This window comes from Cricetulus griseus, chromosome X (assembly GCF_003668045.3).
Source record: "Cricetulus griseus strain 17A/GY chromosome X, alternate assembly CriGri-PICRH-1.0, whole genome shotgun sequence".
Lineage (NCBI taxonomy): Eukaryota > Metazoa > Chordata > Mammalia > Rodentia > Cricetidae > Cricetulus > Cricetulus griseus.
In genome coordinates this window covers 39,484,305-39,501,398 of record NC_048604.1, presented here as the reverse complement: position 1 = coordinate 39,501,398, position 17,094 = coordinate 39,484,305, and the positions used below count along the sequence as shown (strand labels likewise).

Here is a 17,094-nt window from a genome sequence, read left to right as displayed (position 1 = left end):
TGCAGTCTGACTGTGGTACTCGGGCTGGAAGGCCTAGGACAAGGACCCCCATTCTGGTTCTTATTCATCAGCTTAACAGATGACCATAGAAGTGGTACAAAGCTATTTTTGAATATTCCATTTTGCAAAGTTTTACAAACAATGGTCAGGGCAAATGCTTTTGAGAAACTAAAGGTGAGTTCGTTCTATTACATATATATTATCATCTTCCTTTTGAAGAAAACACCCATGTGTAAATAAAACACAGACAGATGCTTATAAGATGACTCAAGCTGTAAGTGTAAAGGTGACCTTTGCCTGAAACAATCCCCAGACCTGGAAAGCAAATCTCAGGGACTGGCCCCACTGGTACCCAATGATCCCGAGTTCCCTCTGTTCCCAAAGTCAGCCTTTCTGAGAAATCTCCTCCACGGATACTCATTTGTGTCAGAATTACTAAAAAGGTTAAGTGCAGCTTGGGCCTGGTGGAGGGCAGAGGCTCTGCCCTGGTCTTACTGTCTGCTCGCTCTCCTCACTTATCAGAACTCCTGCACAGCCAGTGGAAGCTGGACATGTTTTCCCTGAGGGCATAGATCCTCCGAGAGAACTCCTTGAATTCTCCCAGCACTTGCTCATCGCACTCCACTGCCACTGCACTGTCTACTGGGATGCACCTGAGAGCTTCAAGTTGGTCACCTGAGGTGAAGCCTGTGGCTTCCAGGCCAATGATTTCTTCTGCTTACTCCATGGCACAGCAGAGCTCAGCTGAGGGAGCTGGGTGGCACTGGCCTGGCAGCAATGCACTGGCAGAGCCAGCCTGCTCACTGGGCAGCGCAGTGCCATTCACGGCTGCCAGGTGCCCAGGCAGGGCTTCCTCTTGCTGGCTGGAGTCCGAGTTCCCATGGGCTGCACTTACACTGTTGCCCAGGTCTACTCCTATTTTCTTATTTTCTTTGGAGAAGTCCAGAGAGGTATCCAAGGAGGAGGACAGTGGTGTGACCTTCCTCTCAGAGTCTCCCATGGTGGGCATGGCCACTCCCAGCTATGTCAATGCTGAATTGTAGCTGGGAGGAGGGGTTTTGTATTGGAGTCTCTCAATCTCTTTGCTGGCCCGTTTTCCATGTCCTTTGTCTGGGGAAGGAATACTCCAGAAGAGCCTACATCTGCACCCCCAGACATGGATCTTTGTCTCTTTGGAACAGGGATGGCACTGGAGGTCTGATGTCTGTCACACCTGATCATGAGTCCATGCTCCATGAAGTTTTTCAGATTAGGAAGGGTTTGCCTCAAGTCTGGAGTTGCCAGGCCATGCTGGTATCTTAGCTGTGCTATGTTCTTGTTCAGAAGGTAGACACCATAATCAAACTGCAGCTTTTCCCCTCCCTTTGAATACAGTGGAAACTCTTGCTCTTTTTCAGTCAGCTTGTCATTGATATTATCTTTGATTGTTGATATGGACCCCTTATGAATTATGTGATATCTGAGGGTACTTGAAGGAAAAAGGAAATCATGGAGACCAAATGTGCAGTGTAACCAAGGGCAATGGCAATGCTTCCATCATCTTTTGCTTGGAAGCCCTCAGAATTTGGCAACTTGACACCACATACAGAATAATCCTTATGCCCGTTCAAATCAATAGGGTAAATGTAGGAAAGTTCAGAGAGTAACTGCCTGCAGCGAATTGTCAACTGAGCATTAGTCTTCAGAAAGAGTTCTATTTTTGCAGTGCACTCCTTCCGAAACTCACTCAGGGATTCCTTCTGATGTTGAAGTTGCCATGCTGAGCTGAAAATGCACTTCCTTTGTCCTGTAGAGCCACTTGTTGCTTATACAGGAAGGCCACCTCCAGTCCCAGGGCTTTCTTCTGTCTTTCCAGTTCATTTCAAAGCACCAAAAATTTTAATCGCAGACATTCGCTTTCGTTTTTCAGCTCATTGCTCGTCGATGTGAGTCTTAGTTTTTTTTCAATCACCTTTCCAATTCTCTGAACAATTACCGGAGTCTGTTTAATTGCACACTGGGCTCTATGAAGCCGCAGCAAAGAAAAGACGTTGTAAGAATTGCAAACAGTTTTGATCCACCTGAAGGATGTTGTGTGTGTTTGAATGACCCTTAGGTTCAAATGTAGCACCATAGTAGCCATCATTTAGCCCAAAAATGATTTCGTTTTGGTTGTGGGCATGAATCTGTTGACCTAAGTACTTCAGCCCATCCAAGTAGACTTTCCACTCTATCAACAGGTGATAGGCATCCCCCTTTCCGCCCCAAATCTTCACCACAAAAAAAGACAGATGTATCAAGACGGTCCGGGCTCTATTATTCCAAAGTCAAGACTCCTCCTCGTTGGATTCAAGGAATTCTTAATCACTTCACTTCTATAAAATTCTTTGTATATCTTTTCATTATCACACAAATGAAGAGTGAAGTAGGTATCAAGGAGCTGGTGGCCATTTCTATTGACAATATTCCGAGCAGCAATGTTCTGGAGATGCCGAAGACGCTGCTGCTGGGAAGGCAGCTCCACATGCAAGGCCCACGGCGGGGGCGCCGGGCGGCAGTGCGGTGGACGGGCCCGGGGGTGGCAGGGTCCCCGGGGCCCCGAAGGAGGCACAGGAGCTCATGTGGACCGCTGGGCAGCCGAGCAGACCCCTCCCGCATCCGCCGCCGCCTCCAGAGCCGCTCGCTATCCACAGAGCTCCTGCAGCCCAGAAACCGGCCACCCCAGAGTCCCGGCAGCTCGGCACCTGCACTGGCCACCGCTGCTCTAGGGTGTATCTTTGTACTTCTATTAATCCAATCTAGACACTCCTTTAAAGGCATACCCAGAAATTTGTCTCCTATGTGATTCTGGGTCATGCCAAGTTGACAGAATTAACTACCAGAGTAGCCTTATAATACAGATAATATTACTTGGAAATAAGGATAATTTGACATTTTTGTTTCCAATTTGTATCCCCATTATTTCTTGTTTAAATTCTCTGGATAAAACTTCAAGTAATGCATTGAGTATGAGTGGAGAAAATACCACCCTTTTCTCATTCCTGATTTTAGAGGAAATGCTTTCCCATTTTGTAACACCAATAAATGAATGGCTCAGAGACTGATATTGGGGTTCAAGCTTCAAGCTGAATATTAGAAAAGCAAAGCAGCTGGCCACTAGCTCTTCTCTAGCTCAGGCTGAAAGGGCTGATCCACACACAAGCTCTTCACCATGTCTCAAACTGCTGCCTCTTCTCTGTGTGGCTGGAGAATGAATCCTCTAATGAATACTTGCTCCTGTCTTTTATACCCCTCTAGTGCTTGGATTCAAGGTGTGAGATACAATTCTCTTTTAGACTGATTCAGTCTTGTGTAGATCTGGGTGGCCTTGGATTCACAGAGATCCGTCTACTTACAGGTGTGTACCACCACCTCCTAGTTTCTGGCTGCTGGGATTACAGAATGTGTCACCTCTGTGTGATCTCTATAGCTTGCAGCTGACTTTGATTTTCTGAATCCTCAGGCAGGCTTTAATAAATCATAAATATTATATAACTACACCATTTTCCCTTTTCTTAGCCTAACATTATTATATGTTGTGACATGTTTCTTTTATAACTAATTTCTCAGGGCTTGTATCATGAAGGATCAGTCAAGATTGGTAAGTCTTTTTACAATATGTTAAAGTGATTATGTGATTTCTATCCCTGCTTATATCAATATATTACATTTATTCATTTGTATATATTCATTTTTTAGTGTGTAGCTCACTTAGGTTAAAAGTATTTTCTTGAGAAATTTTATATCTATTTCTTTTTTTATTAGTTCAAATTAGGAACAAGCTTGTTTCACATGTCAATCCCTTCTCCCTCTCCCTCCCCTCACCCTCACCCTCACCCCTCCTACCCCACCCCGACCTACCCCCACCCATCCACCCTCCACTCCCCAGGCAGGGTAGGGCCCTCAATGGGGGCTCCCCAAAGTCCACCACATCATCCTGGGCTGGGCCTAGGCCCTTCCCCATGTGTCCAGGGCAAGAGTGCATCCCTTCACGTGGGATGGGCTCTCAAAGTCCCTTCTTACACCAGGGAAAAATACTGATCCACTACCAGGGCCTCCCTAGAGTGCAGAGACCTCCTCATTGACATCCATGTTCAGGGGTCTGGATCAGTCCTGTACTGACCTCCCAGACAGCATCTGGGGTCAATGTGCTTACCCTTGTTCAGGCCAACAGTTTCTGTGGGTTTCTCCAACCTGGTACCGACCCCTTCGATCTTCATTCCTCCCTCTCTGCAACTAAGTTCCAGAGTTCAGTTCAGTGTGTATCTGTGGGTGTCTGTCTCTGCTTCCATCAGCCACTGGATGAGGGCTCTAGGATGGCGTAAAAAGTAGTCATCAATCTCATTTTAGGGGAGGGGCGTTTAGGTTATCCTCTCCACCATTGCCTGGATTGTCAGTTTGTGTCATCCTTGTAGATCTCTGGAAATCTCCCTAGTGCCAGATCTCTCCTTGGACCTATAATGGCTCGCTCTAATATGGTATCTCTCATCCTGCTCTCCTCTATTTTTATATCTATTTCTATGAGGGAAAATGGCCTTTTGCTGTTCTTATCAGCTTTTGGTACCAAGATAATACTGACATTGTAGAATAAGATTGATAGTTACTTTCTTTATATTTTATAAAATTGTTTTTATAAAATATAAAAGATGTGACCAGAGAGATGGTTTAGTGGTTAAATGGCTCTTGTTATCCTTGTAGAGGACCCTGCTTGGTTCCTAGCAGCAGCTCACACTGTGTGCTAACTCTAGCCCCAAGATATCTGACTCATCTTCTGGCTTCCATGGATATTTTTATACATATGGCACACATGCATACAAGTAGGTGTACACATGTGGAAATAAATAAAATAAATTTAAAAATAGCTTGAGGAGCATGTATATTCATTCTTCTTTAAGGTCTAATAGAATTCAGCAGTGAGTCTGTCAATCCTTGGATTTTTTTGTTGGCAGAATTGAATTTTTATCCTCATTATCAATGTGTTTGAGTTGTTTATTAACTCCTGCTTTGGTTTAATAAGTCAGTGTGCCTAGGAATTTATCTATTATAGTTTTCTAAATTATTGGAATATCCATTTTCAAAATATTCTTTAATGATTCTCTGTGTTTCCTTGGTATCTTTTAAAAATGCCCCCTCTTTCATATTCAATTTTATTGAGTCACCTTTTACCTTTTCTTAGTTTCTAAGTATGCCAGTTTTGTCTATTTTTAAGGGAATCAATTACGTCTCCATTAATTTTACATGTTATTCTTGTAGTCTTTATTTCATTATTTTCTGAACTGATCTGTACTATTTTTCTTTATTTTGATTTGGTTTATTTTTGCTTTTCTAAGAACTTGAGGTGTATCATTAGATTGTTTATTTGAGTTGTCTCTGATTTTTCTCTATTTTTTCTTTTATTGAGAATAGGCCTTTTTCCTACAATATGTTGATTACAGTTTTTCCTTCCCACCTCCTCAGCTCCTCCTCATCTTTCCTCCTAGCTGAATCCTCACCCTTCTTTCCTTAGAAAACAAACAGAATGATAATAAAATAAAATGAAATAAGATAAAACAAGCCCAAATATGACAAAATAAACAGGAAAAAAGAGACAGAGCAAAAGCATAAGAAACACATATAGATGTAGAGATACACATGTTTAACACCCACAGGAATCTCATGAAAACACTAAATTAGAAGCCAGAATATATGTATGCAAAGGACCATAAGATTAAAACAATTAAATCTCTGATACAATATGAGTCAGAGAATCTCCTCCAAAGATGCCATTGAGTTTATTTGTGTGTTGGCCATCTACTGCTGGGCTTGGGGCCTGGCTTTCAGAGTGGTTTGTATTCCCAGTGAGAATTCTTTGGAGAAAACTAATGTTTCATTTTCGAGTGGTTATCAGTTGGAGATTGCTACTGGGTTAGGATAGGGGTTTGTGTCCCTATTTCTTTGAGCTTTGGGACTGAATGTGATGCAGACCTGTGCAGGCCCTATGCATGCTTCCATAGTCTTTGTGAGTCCATGTGTGTGTAGGTCCTGCTCTGTTTAGGCCTCGTTTTCTGGGTGTTCTCCATCCTCTCTGGCTCTTACAGTCTTACTGTCTCCTCTTCTGCACATTCCCTGAGCCCTGAGGGGAGAGATTTAATGGAGATACTGGGTTTAGGGCTAAGTATTCCAAGGTTTCTCTCACTTTCTGTACATTGTCTGGCTGTACATTGTATCTCTGTGTTTGTTACTATCTACTGCAGGAGGAAGCTTCTCTGATGAGGGCTGAGCAAGGCACTGATCTATTAGTATAGTAGAATGTCATTAGGAGGTATTCTGTGGCTACATGAGTTCCCCTGGGGCCCATTTGATTACATGTAACCCAGTCCTTGTACTGGAAGCTTCTGTTGGTGACAGGATATGTCTAGTTGGGAGTCTGTCTCCCTCCATCATTTGGCTATGTCATTTAGATCACCTTCATAATATTCATAATATGTATATATTTTGGTAAGTTTTCACTGTATTAGGTTTCCATACTACTCAAATGTCCCTTAATTTTAAATGTCTCTCCCTGTATTCCTTCCCACAACCCCCTCTTTCCTTCTCCTTCCCTCTTGATCCTCTCATTCTAGCCTTCTCTCCATCTATGCATAATAACTATTCTATTTCCCTTTCCTAATGAGATCTATCTATTTCCTGTAGTTCTTTATATACCTACCCCTTGTGATTCTAAGGATTGTAGCTTGGTTATCATTGCCTTCACAGCTAATATCTACATAGACGCTATTGACATTTCTCAACATCAGTGGTCTCAATTCCCCAACAAAAGACACGGAGTAAAACAATGAGCTTAAAAACAGTATCCATCCTTTGGCTGAATCCAAGAAACACAATTTGGGAGTGCAAACTCATACAAACACTATAGAAACCAAAGTGTCAGTTCCTCAAATGGCAATCAATCTACCTTAAGCTCCAGCTACACCACTCTTCTTCATCCTACCACAGAGCACTTTGCTCAACCATGTTCATTGCTGCTTTATTCAAAATATCCAGAAACTTGAAACAACCTAGATGTCACTCAACACAAGAATGGATAAAGAAAATGTGCTTTATTTAGACAATGGAGTATCACTCCAACATTTAAAAATGGCATCATGAAACACGTAGGAAATGAATGAAGCTAGAAAAAAAATCACCCTGATGTATCCAGACTCAGAAAGACAAACATGTAGTGATCATATTTGTCTCATCTAAGTTTTGCCTAAGAATACTTTACTAGAACTATATATAGTTACTCCTGCTTGCTTTCAGCTCCAACATTCCAAATTTATACATGCATTTCCATTCTCTTGCTTTAATGTCTTTACCAGCAAGCTGCATTTCTTATAGGCAATAAACTTTTGGATCTTTAAATATATTCAAGTAGTCTGTGTTTTCTAAGCAGATAATTAAGACATTTGCATTTAGGAATATTACTGAGATATGTGCAGATTTCTTTTTTATATTATTTGCCTTTGTTTATATTTCTCATGTGTATGGGTGTTTTGCCTGCATATATGTCTTGTGCATGCCATACCAGCAGAGGCTAAATGTATTTTATCCCACAGGGACTGGGATTACAGCTGGTTGTTTGACACCATGTAGGTGCTGGGAATCAAATCTGGGTCCTCTGGAAGAGCAGTGAGTTCTCATCTCCATGCACAATCCCTGATACTCTTTCTTGAACTGTTTGGTCTGGTCTACTGGTGATGTTATTCCATTTTTTTTTGTTTTTATCGGACATTCTGACTTTTAAATTTCCACTAGTTTTTTTCTTTTTCTAAATTTCAATTTCCTGACCAGGTCCTAAATTGATTTTCCTTACTTCATTTATCTATTTTCTTGAATCTTTTAAAAATTCATTTATTAATTTTGCTGACATTCCAACCATTTCAGAATGTTTAGATTTGGTAATTGGGAAGTTGCAATCTTTAGAGGAGTCATATTGCCTTGGGTTATTTTTTTGCGGGGGGGGGGGGGGTGTTTCCGAGTTGTAATTAGCACAGGTGTCAGCACTGGTGTTTCTTCTAGTTTGATTTAGAGATCTTCTTAATGAGCATTGTTTTCTTGTAGCCCCCCCTTCCCAGGACTAGTCACAGAAGAGAAAAATAAATTGATATAACAGTAACAATACTAAACCAATCCAGATACATAAATACAATGAAAGCCAACTGTTATACCACCAATAACTATATACAAAGAAATGGTAACAACTGTAGTGTAAGTGTCTTTGTTATGGTACTATTGTTGTGATTTTAAAACAGCGGTTTGAGAAAGTTGCCATGCAACAGATTTCAAGCAGTGGAGGGTTTTTTTTTTTTTTAAGGGAAAAGGATTGTAAAAAGGGGGAAGGGGATGGGCGAGACCAGCCTCTTGGGGACAGGGGAAATGGGAAAGAGGAGAGAGAGGGTGGGGGAGGAAAGGAACGGACAGATGGAGGGAGAGAGAGAGAGGGAGGGTTGGGCAGGGCCCTTTTAAAAGGGAACATAGTGAGTATGCACAGGTGGTGCTCTCAGTGGCAGCAGCTGAGAGTGTATCCTGTCAGAACTACAAAGGCAGGCAGGTTAAATGCCTAAGTACTAACAACTATTGCTTTGAAGAGATGCAATGAGCAAGGCAACTCTGAAACAAAGTATTTAATTGGGGGACTTCCCATCACAGATGATTAGTCCATTATCATGGCAGGAAGCAGACAGGCATGGCCCTGGGACAGAAACTCTGAGAATTTTATATCCTGGTCCACAGGTGGGGGAGGGAGAGGCAGAGGGGGGAGACAGGCGGCTGAGAGGGGAGAGCAGGGGGAGGGGGAGAGGAGAAGAGACAGAGAAAGAGACAGGGAGAGACAGAGAGATATAGAGAGACAGAAACGGGGAGCGAGAGATGGAGATGGAGAGAGAGACACACAGAGAGACAGAGACAGAGAGAAACACAGAGACAGAGAGACAGAGACACACAGACACCCACACAAACAGACACAGACACACAGAGACAGTGAGACAGAGACACAGACAGACACACAGACAGAAAGTCACACAGACAGACAGACAGACACACACACACACACACACACACACACACACACACACACAGACAGAGACAGACACATAGACAGACATAGACACACAGAGACACACACATAGACAGACACACAGTGACACAGACACATATACACAGACAGACACACAATCAGACAGACACACAGACACAGACACACACACACAGGTAGACACACACAGACAGGCATGCACACACAGACAAACACACACAGACAGACTCACAGACACAGACACACAACACACACAGAGAGACACAGACAGACAGACACACACACACAGACACACACACACACACACACAGACTGACACACAGACAGACAGAGACACAGACAGACATACACAAGACAGACACACATAACACAGACAGACACAGACACACACACACACACACACACACACACACACACAGACTGACACAGACAGACATACACCGATAGACACACACATACAGACAGACACAGACACACAGACAGACATAGACAGACACACACACATAGTCAGAAACACACACAAACACACACAGACACACGCATAGACACATACACACAGATAGACACACATACAGATAGACACACACAAACAGACAGATAGACACACACAGTCAGAGACACACACATAGACAGACACACACAGACACACAGAGACACAGACATACACACACTCAGAGAGACACACATACACAGACACACATACACAGACAGACACACACACAGGTAGACACACACAGACAGACCGACAGACTCAGACACACAGACACACACACACACACACACACACACACACACAGACACACAAAACACACAAGACACTCAGGCACACAGACAGACACACAAACACACAGGTAGATACACACAGACACACACAGACAGACCGACAGACTCATACACACAGACACACACAGACACACACACACACACACACACACACACACACAAAACACACACAGACACTCAGGCACACAGACAGACACACACACAGAGACACACACAGAAACAGACAGACATACACACACACAAGACACACACACAAGACACACACACACAGACTACAAAGATAGCACACACAGACAGACACACACACAGACAGACACACACACAGACACACACAGACACATGCACAGAAACATACACACAGACAGACACATACACACAGACAAACACATATACACAAATACACATAGACCGACAGACTCACACACACAGGCACACACAGACAGACACACAGACACAGACACACAGACAGAGAGAGACATACAGACAGACACACACACAGAGACAGATACACACAGAGAGAGACATGTACAGATAGACAGGCACACAGACATAGACTTCAAAATCCCACTCTCAGTGACATACCTCCTCCGACAAGGACATACTACCTTCAACAAGGACACACCTAATCCTTCTCAGTTTGACAGCTGGGAACTAAGCATGTAAATATGTGAGCTTCCCAGAGCCGTTATCATTCAGTAAGTTATAAAGTTAGAAATTAAATAAGATAAAATTACAATTATTTAAATGTTCCTGAAACTGAGAAGCTTCTGTAAGGCAAAGGACATAGTCAGCAAGACAAAACGATAGCCCACAGACTGGGAAAAGATATTCACCAACCCCACATCTGACAGAGGACTGATCTCCAAAATATACAAAGAACTCAAGAAGCTAGTCTCCAAAACACCAAACAATCCAATTAAAAAATGGGGTACAGAACTAAATAGACAATTCTCAATAGAGGAATCTAAAATGGCTGAAAGACACATAAGAAAGTGTTCAACATCCTTAGCCATCAGGGAAATGCAAATCAAAACAACTCTGAGATACCATCTTACTCCTGTCAGAATGGCTAAAATAAAAAACACCAATGATAGTTTATGCTGGAGAGGATGTGGAGAAAGAGGAACACTCCTCCACTGCTGGTGGGAGTGCCAACTTGTACAGCCACTTTGGAAATCAGTATGGCGACTCCTCAAGAAAATGGGAATGAGTCTACCACAAGATCCAGCAATTCCACTCCTAGGCATATACCCAAAAGAAGCACATTCATACAACAAGGACATCTGTTCAACCATGTTCATAGCAGCATTATTTGTAATAGCCAGAAACTGGAAGCAGCCTAGATGCCCCTCAACTAAAGAATGGATAGAGAAAATGTGGTACATTTACACAATGGAGTACTACTCAGCAGAAAAAAAAAACAATGGAATCTTAAAATTCGCAGGCAAATGGATGGAACTCGAAGAAACCATTCTGAGTGAGGTAACCCAATCACAAAAAGACAAACATGATATGTACTTACTCATATGTGAATTTTAGACATAGAGTAAGGGATTACCATCCTATAATCCACACTGCCAGAGATACTAGTAAACAAAGAGGACCCTAAAAGAGACAAACTTTGTCCCCTGGAGAAGGGGAAAGGGTCACCATCCCCCTGAGTAAATTATGAAGATGGGAAGAGGGGGGAGGAAGCTACAGGGGTGAGAAGGGAAGAAAAGGAAGGATGCAGAGGTCATGAGGAAGCAGAAATTTTGAGTCAGGTGTAGAAGAAAGGACATATGACAGGTAGGGTTTTAGTTGGGGGGGTGGTAGAGGAGGAAGGGAGGGAAAAGGGAACTGGGATCGTCATGTAATTCAATCTTGTTTGTAATTCAATCTTGTTTGTAATTCAAATATATAAAAATAAATAAAATTTAAAAATTAAAATTATTATTAAATAAGATAAAAGTAATAGTAATGATAAGTCAATTAAAGTACAAAACTGGAAGGTGAAAATGAAGAAAACTTACAGGAAATAGAAAAACATAAAAATATGAGGGAAAGGGAGAAAATATGTAGATAAATTACATGCAGGGAATAACAAGAATAAAAATAAAAACCTTAAGACAAATGTCTTAGGGTTACTATTTCTATAATGAAAAACCATGACCAAAATCAACTTGGCGAGGAAAGTGGTTATTTTGCTTAAGGTTCCATATCACAGTTCATCAGTGAAGGTGGTCAGGGCAGAAACTTAAGCAGGGAATTAACACTTGGAGGCAGGAGCTAAAGCAGAGGCCATGGAGGGATACTGCTTACTGGTTTGCTCCTCATAGCTTGCTCAGCCTGCTTCCTTATAGAAACCCTAGGGATGACCCCACCCCACAATGGACAGGACTCTTCTCCATCAATCACTAATTAAGAAAATGCCTTGCAGCCAGACCTTATGGAAGCATTTTCTCAATTGAGGCTCCTTCCTCTCTGGTGACTCTAGCTAGTGCCAAGTTTGCATAAAACTAGCCAGTACAGCAACTTAAACATAAAAGTAAAACCATCACATAAGTGATGGGGGGGGAGAGGGAGGAGGGAGAGGATGGCAACAACAATGGGGAAAAGAAATGATGTGACTTCTTTCTTAGTCATCTTAATACTGGAATATCTTTTAGATGGGTGTATGGTGAGTTGATTCTGGAATCTTTTGTCTCTCCTACAGCTCATTTGGTGCTGAGCCCTGGACAGTTAAGAGTCAGTTGCCCCTAGGCCTTGATTTCTTTTAAAAGTTTGCCATCTTTGAATACCCAGAACTGCTGCTCATTACACTCAGCTTTGTGGCCTGTGGGTTCGACAGGTTCTCACTTGCTCCAAAGACCACCCCAGCTTATACACCCAGGTTGGCTAATAGCAAAGTTGAGGGTTACCCCTTAAATGCATCGGAGAGTGAGGGAGAGCATAGTGCTGAGATCTATACTGGAGTGGGAGAATCAAGGGAGCCCAGAATTCAGTGTAGTGGTCTCTTTTCAGATCCCATCTTCAGTAAACCACTCTGTTGCAGGGAGGAGGAGGCTGTAGAAATCATGTCACCACCTATTGAGAAATAAAAGGAGCTTATGATAAGGATATCCTTTATTAGAAAAACCACAGCCAAACGCAAGCCAGAGCATGCCAGGGGCAGCAAGGCAGGGAGGCCAGAGAGAAGGGGCTCCCATGTGCCTTGCAGCCCCATAAGACCCTATCACATGTCATCCTGACCTCACCTTGACTACGCCCTGACAGGTACACCGGTAGCCAGCTTCTAGCAGGCGTGGCTTACACTGTCCCCTACAATTCCCCTTTTAGTCTAAAAGAGGATTAAAGCTTAACAGTGTAAAGTATCCAAAATTAACAATCATAAAGGTGAAATACAAGAAGGTACAATAATATGCTATGACACATCCTAACTATGTCTACATCCACTATACCCTAGAGTCATCTGAAAGGAGGTGTCCAAGCCTGAACACCTCCTTCCAATCCCAACCATAAACAATAGTAAGCGCTCCCTAACTAGACTTACACTACCCTAATAGACAATAATGGGGGAAGGGGGCATAGTATCCTTCAAATTACTTCCTGCTGAAATGGGATGATGGTAGCCTCATGGGGTCCTGTGGGAAGAAAATATTAGTATAGTGAAAGTCTCCAATGGATTATATCCAGTCCATGTTAGATAGGATTTGCTTGACTGAAGATCTAGGTTGAAATCCTCAACTTGATTGAAGTCAGTACCCCAAGCTCTGGTCTGAGTGTCAGTTGAAATGGAATAAGTTGTATCCAGTGCAGTCTAGGAGGTATGGCCCAATTTCTTTCCGGAGTATCCAGGGATTGCTGTCAGGTGGGTCTTCATTGGCTGTGTGGAACTCAAACATAAGTGTTAGCAAAGAAATGTTTGCTTGTATGTATATGCATGCTGGAAAAGGCAACCATGGAAAAATGATTATGAGACAGTGTACATCTTGAAGGAAAGAGCCAAGAAAGACAACGACAGTTCCCAAATTCTTCTCTTGTTCTATATTACATCAATTGGCTTCTTCATACAATACAGAAACTGTAAAGTTTGGTTAAACAGTGTGCTTGGATTTTAGAGGAGGAAGGCCAAATCCAACTCTAAATCCAGCATTGATTTACTTGAATAAGGACTAGAAAAATAAAGCAAAATAGCGTTATTTGAGAGACAGCTGTAAAGTTTACCATATGGCACGTTCCTTTTGTTTGATGGTTATAGCTACCTTCTCTTCTTAAGCAACTACCCATGTAGTGTTCTTGGACTTGTGGAGATGAGTTTTCCTGTGAAGATAGAAGCAAAACACTTCCCTTTCCTTTGGGAGGTTTCTATTTAGTTTATGAGATATACCTCAGTAAAATACTTGTCACTTGTCCTTGTCGAGAGGTTTGTCTTTTTCAACTCGCATCTTAATCAACTTTGATGGTATCCACAGTTTTTCTTCTGTGGAAACAAATGCAAAACCCCTACCCCAATGCAACACATGTCTAGGCTTCCATACTGAGGTTAGTACATCTTTGAAGTATACTGGCTGATTCAGTTCAGCAGTTTTTTCCATAGTCCAGTGTCTTTCTGCAGCTGTTTGTCCTTTTTCATTGGCATTAAGAAACTTTAATGTCAATAAAGCATTATGCAACCTATGTTTGGGGGGTTTTGTCTTCCCAGCCTGTCTATGGAGCATCTCCTTAAGTGTCCTATTAGAACTCTCAACAACTGCTTTTCCTGTAGGATTGTGTGGTATACCTGTGACATACTTTATGTTATAATATTTGAAGAAATGTTACATTTTTGTGGAGACATGCTGGAGCATTATCAGTTTTTATCTGTGCAGGTATGCCCATAACTGCCATCACCTCTAGTAGGTGTGTAATAACAGAATCAGCTTTTTCAGAGTTGAGAGCAGTAGCCCATTGGAACCCTGAGAATGTGTCTATAGTATGATGCACATATTTCAAATTTCCAAATTCTGTAAAGTGAAAAACATCAATCTGCCAAACCTTATTCCTCTGAATGCCTTAGGATTACAGCCTGCTGTAATTGGAGTTTGGTTACAAAAAGAACAATTAGGACAGTTTCTCACTATCTCCTTGTCTTGTTGCCAAGTGATGGAGAAGTACCTTTTTAAACCTTTGCTATTTACATGATGTTTCTTATGAAATTCTGAGGCTTCTAGCCCACTACCAATAAATGATCAATCTCGTCATTGCCTTGTGCTAGTGGGCCTGGCAGACCCGTATGGGATCTGATATGTGTAATGTATATAGGATTACTTCTGTTTCTGATTGTTTCCTGTAATTGTAGAAACAATGATGTTAATTCTGTATTATCAGGAACGAATTCTGCAGTCTCAATGTGTAACACGACTCTCTTTGCATATTGGGAATCAGTAATTATATTAAAAGGTTCTGTAAAATTCATAAGCACCATGAGAATTGCATATAATTCTGCCTTCTGTACAGATGTATACAGAATTTGAACTACTTTACTTACCTCACCTGCTTTATAACCAGCTTTAACTGATTTGGTGGCATCAGTGTAAAAGGTAAGAACTCCAGAAATGGGAATTTGTCTTACAAGACGTGGAAGAATACAGACTGTCTTTTTTTTTTATGAATTTAATTCTGTCAGTTTGGGGATAGTTGTTGCTAATCATTCCCAAAACGTCAGTAAGAGCAATTTGCCAATATTTATTATCCTTCCATAAGGAGGAAATTTCTTCATTAGTTAAAGTTATAATAATTTCTGCTGGATCTTTTCCAGTCAGTTGACGAAGTCTTAATTTGCCCCTTTAAATCAAATCAGAAATCTTTTCTATATATGTCTTTAACTTTTTATTCTGTTTATGTGGCAGAAATATCCACTCCAATATGGTGTCTTCTCTCTGAATCAGAATTCCAGAAGGATATTCTCTGGATGGCAAGATAACCAGAATACAGTCTAAACCAAGGTTTATCCAATCGACATGTGCATCCAATATTCTGTTTTCTACCCATTGTAATTCTTTTTCTGCCTCAGCGGATAATATTGGTGAACTGTTTAGGTCCTTATTACCTTTAAGGGCCATTTTTAAATGTTTTAAGTCATGTCCTTCTACCCCAATAATTGTCTGTAATTGAGAAATTTCTCCTAGCAGCTTCTGAAGACTATTAAGAGTTTGATAACGATCCCTTCTAATTTGTACCTTCAGTGGCCTGATTCTTTGTAAGTCTATCTTATAACCTAAATAGTTAATAGAATCTCCCCTTTGTATCTTTTCCGGGGCAATCTGTAACCCCCATCTAGGCAGAACTTCCTTCACCATGTCAAGCATACGTTCCAAAGTTTCTTATTGGAATCTGATTAAAGAATTTCATCCATGTAATGATAAACGAGGGATTGTGAAAATTTCTTAACGAATTATTTCCAAAGGTGGTTGTACGAAGTGTTGACATAATGTAGGACTATTTAGCATCCCTTGTGGCAAAACCTTCCACTGGTATCTTCCAACTGGCTGTGAATTATTAAGAGTTGGTACAGTAAATTCAGATTTCTCTCTATCACTTTCTTGTAATGGTATAGTGAAAAAACAGTCTTTCAGGTCAATTACTGTGATCGGCCATCCTTTAGGTATTAAGGAAGGCAATGGCATTCCAGGCTGTAGAGAGCCCATAGGCTGAATTACCTTATTTATGGCTCTCAGATCTGTCAGCATTCTCCACTTACCTGACTTCTTTTTATAACATATACAGGAGAATTCGAAGGGCTGGTAGACTCCTCTATGTGTCTAGCCTCTAGCTGTTCCTGTACTAATATTTCTGGAGCCTCTAGCTTCTCAGAGATCAAAGGCCATTGTTCTACCCAGACAGGTTCATCTGTAAGCCATTTTAATGGCAGGGCCTTTGGCTCCTCTGAAGGGCTATCATTTGTATTTGGTTTCTGTACAGCCTGGATGGTTGGTTCAAATTAGGAACAAGCTTGTTTCACATGTCAATCCCTTCTCCCTCTCCTTCCCCTCCCCCCAACCCCTCCCCCAACTACCCTCCTCCCCATCCACCCTCCACTCCCCAGGCAGGGTAGGGCCCTCGATGGGGCCTCCCCAAAGTCCACCACATCATCCTGGGCCGGGCCTAGGCCCTCCCCCATGTGCCCAAGCCAAGAGTGCATCCCTTCACATGGGATGGGCTCTCAGAGTCCTTCTCACACCAAGGAAAATACTAATCCACTACCAGGGGCTCCCTGG

The 17,094-nt window shown here is 41.9% G+C and overlaps 1 pseudogene; it reads right to left on the bottom strand.

Moving 5' to 3' along the window:
* Nucleotides 1–511: 511 nt before the first annotated feature.
* LOC100752177 lies at nt 512–2,600 on the bottom strand (annotated as a pseudogene).
* Between the last annotated feature and the right edge of the window lie 14,494 nt (nt 2,601–17,094).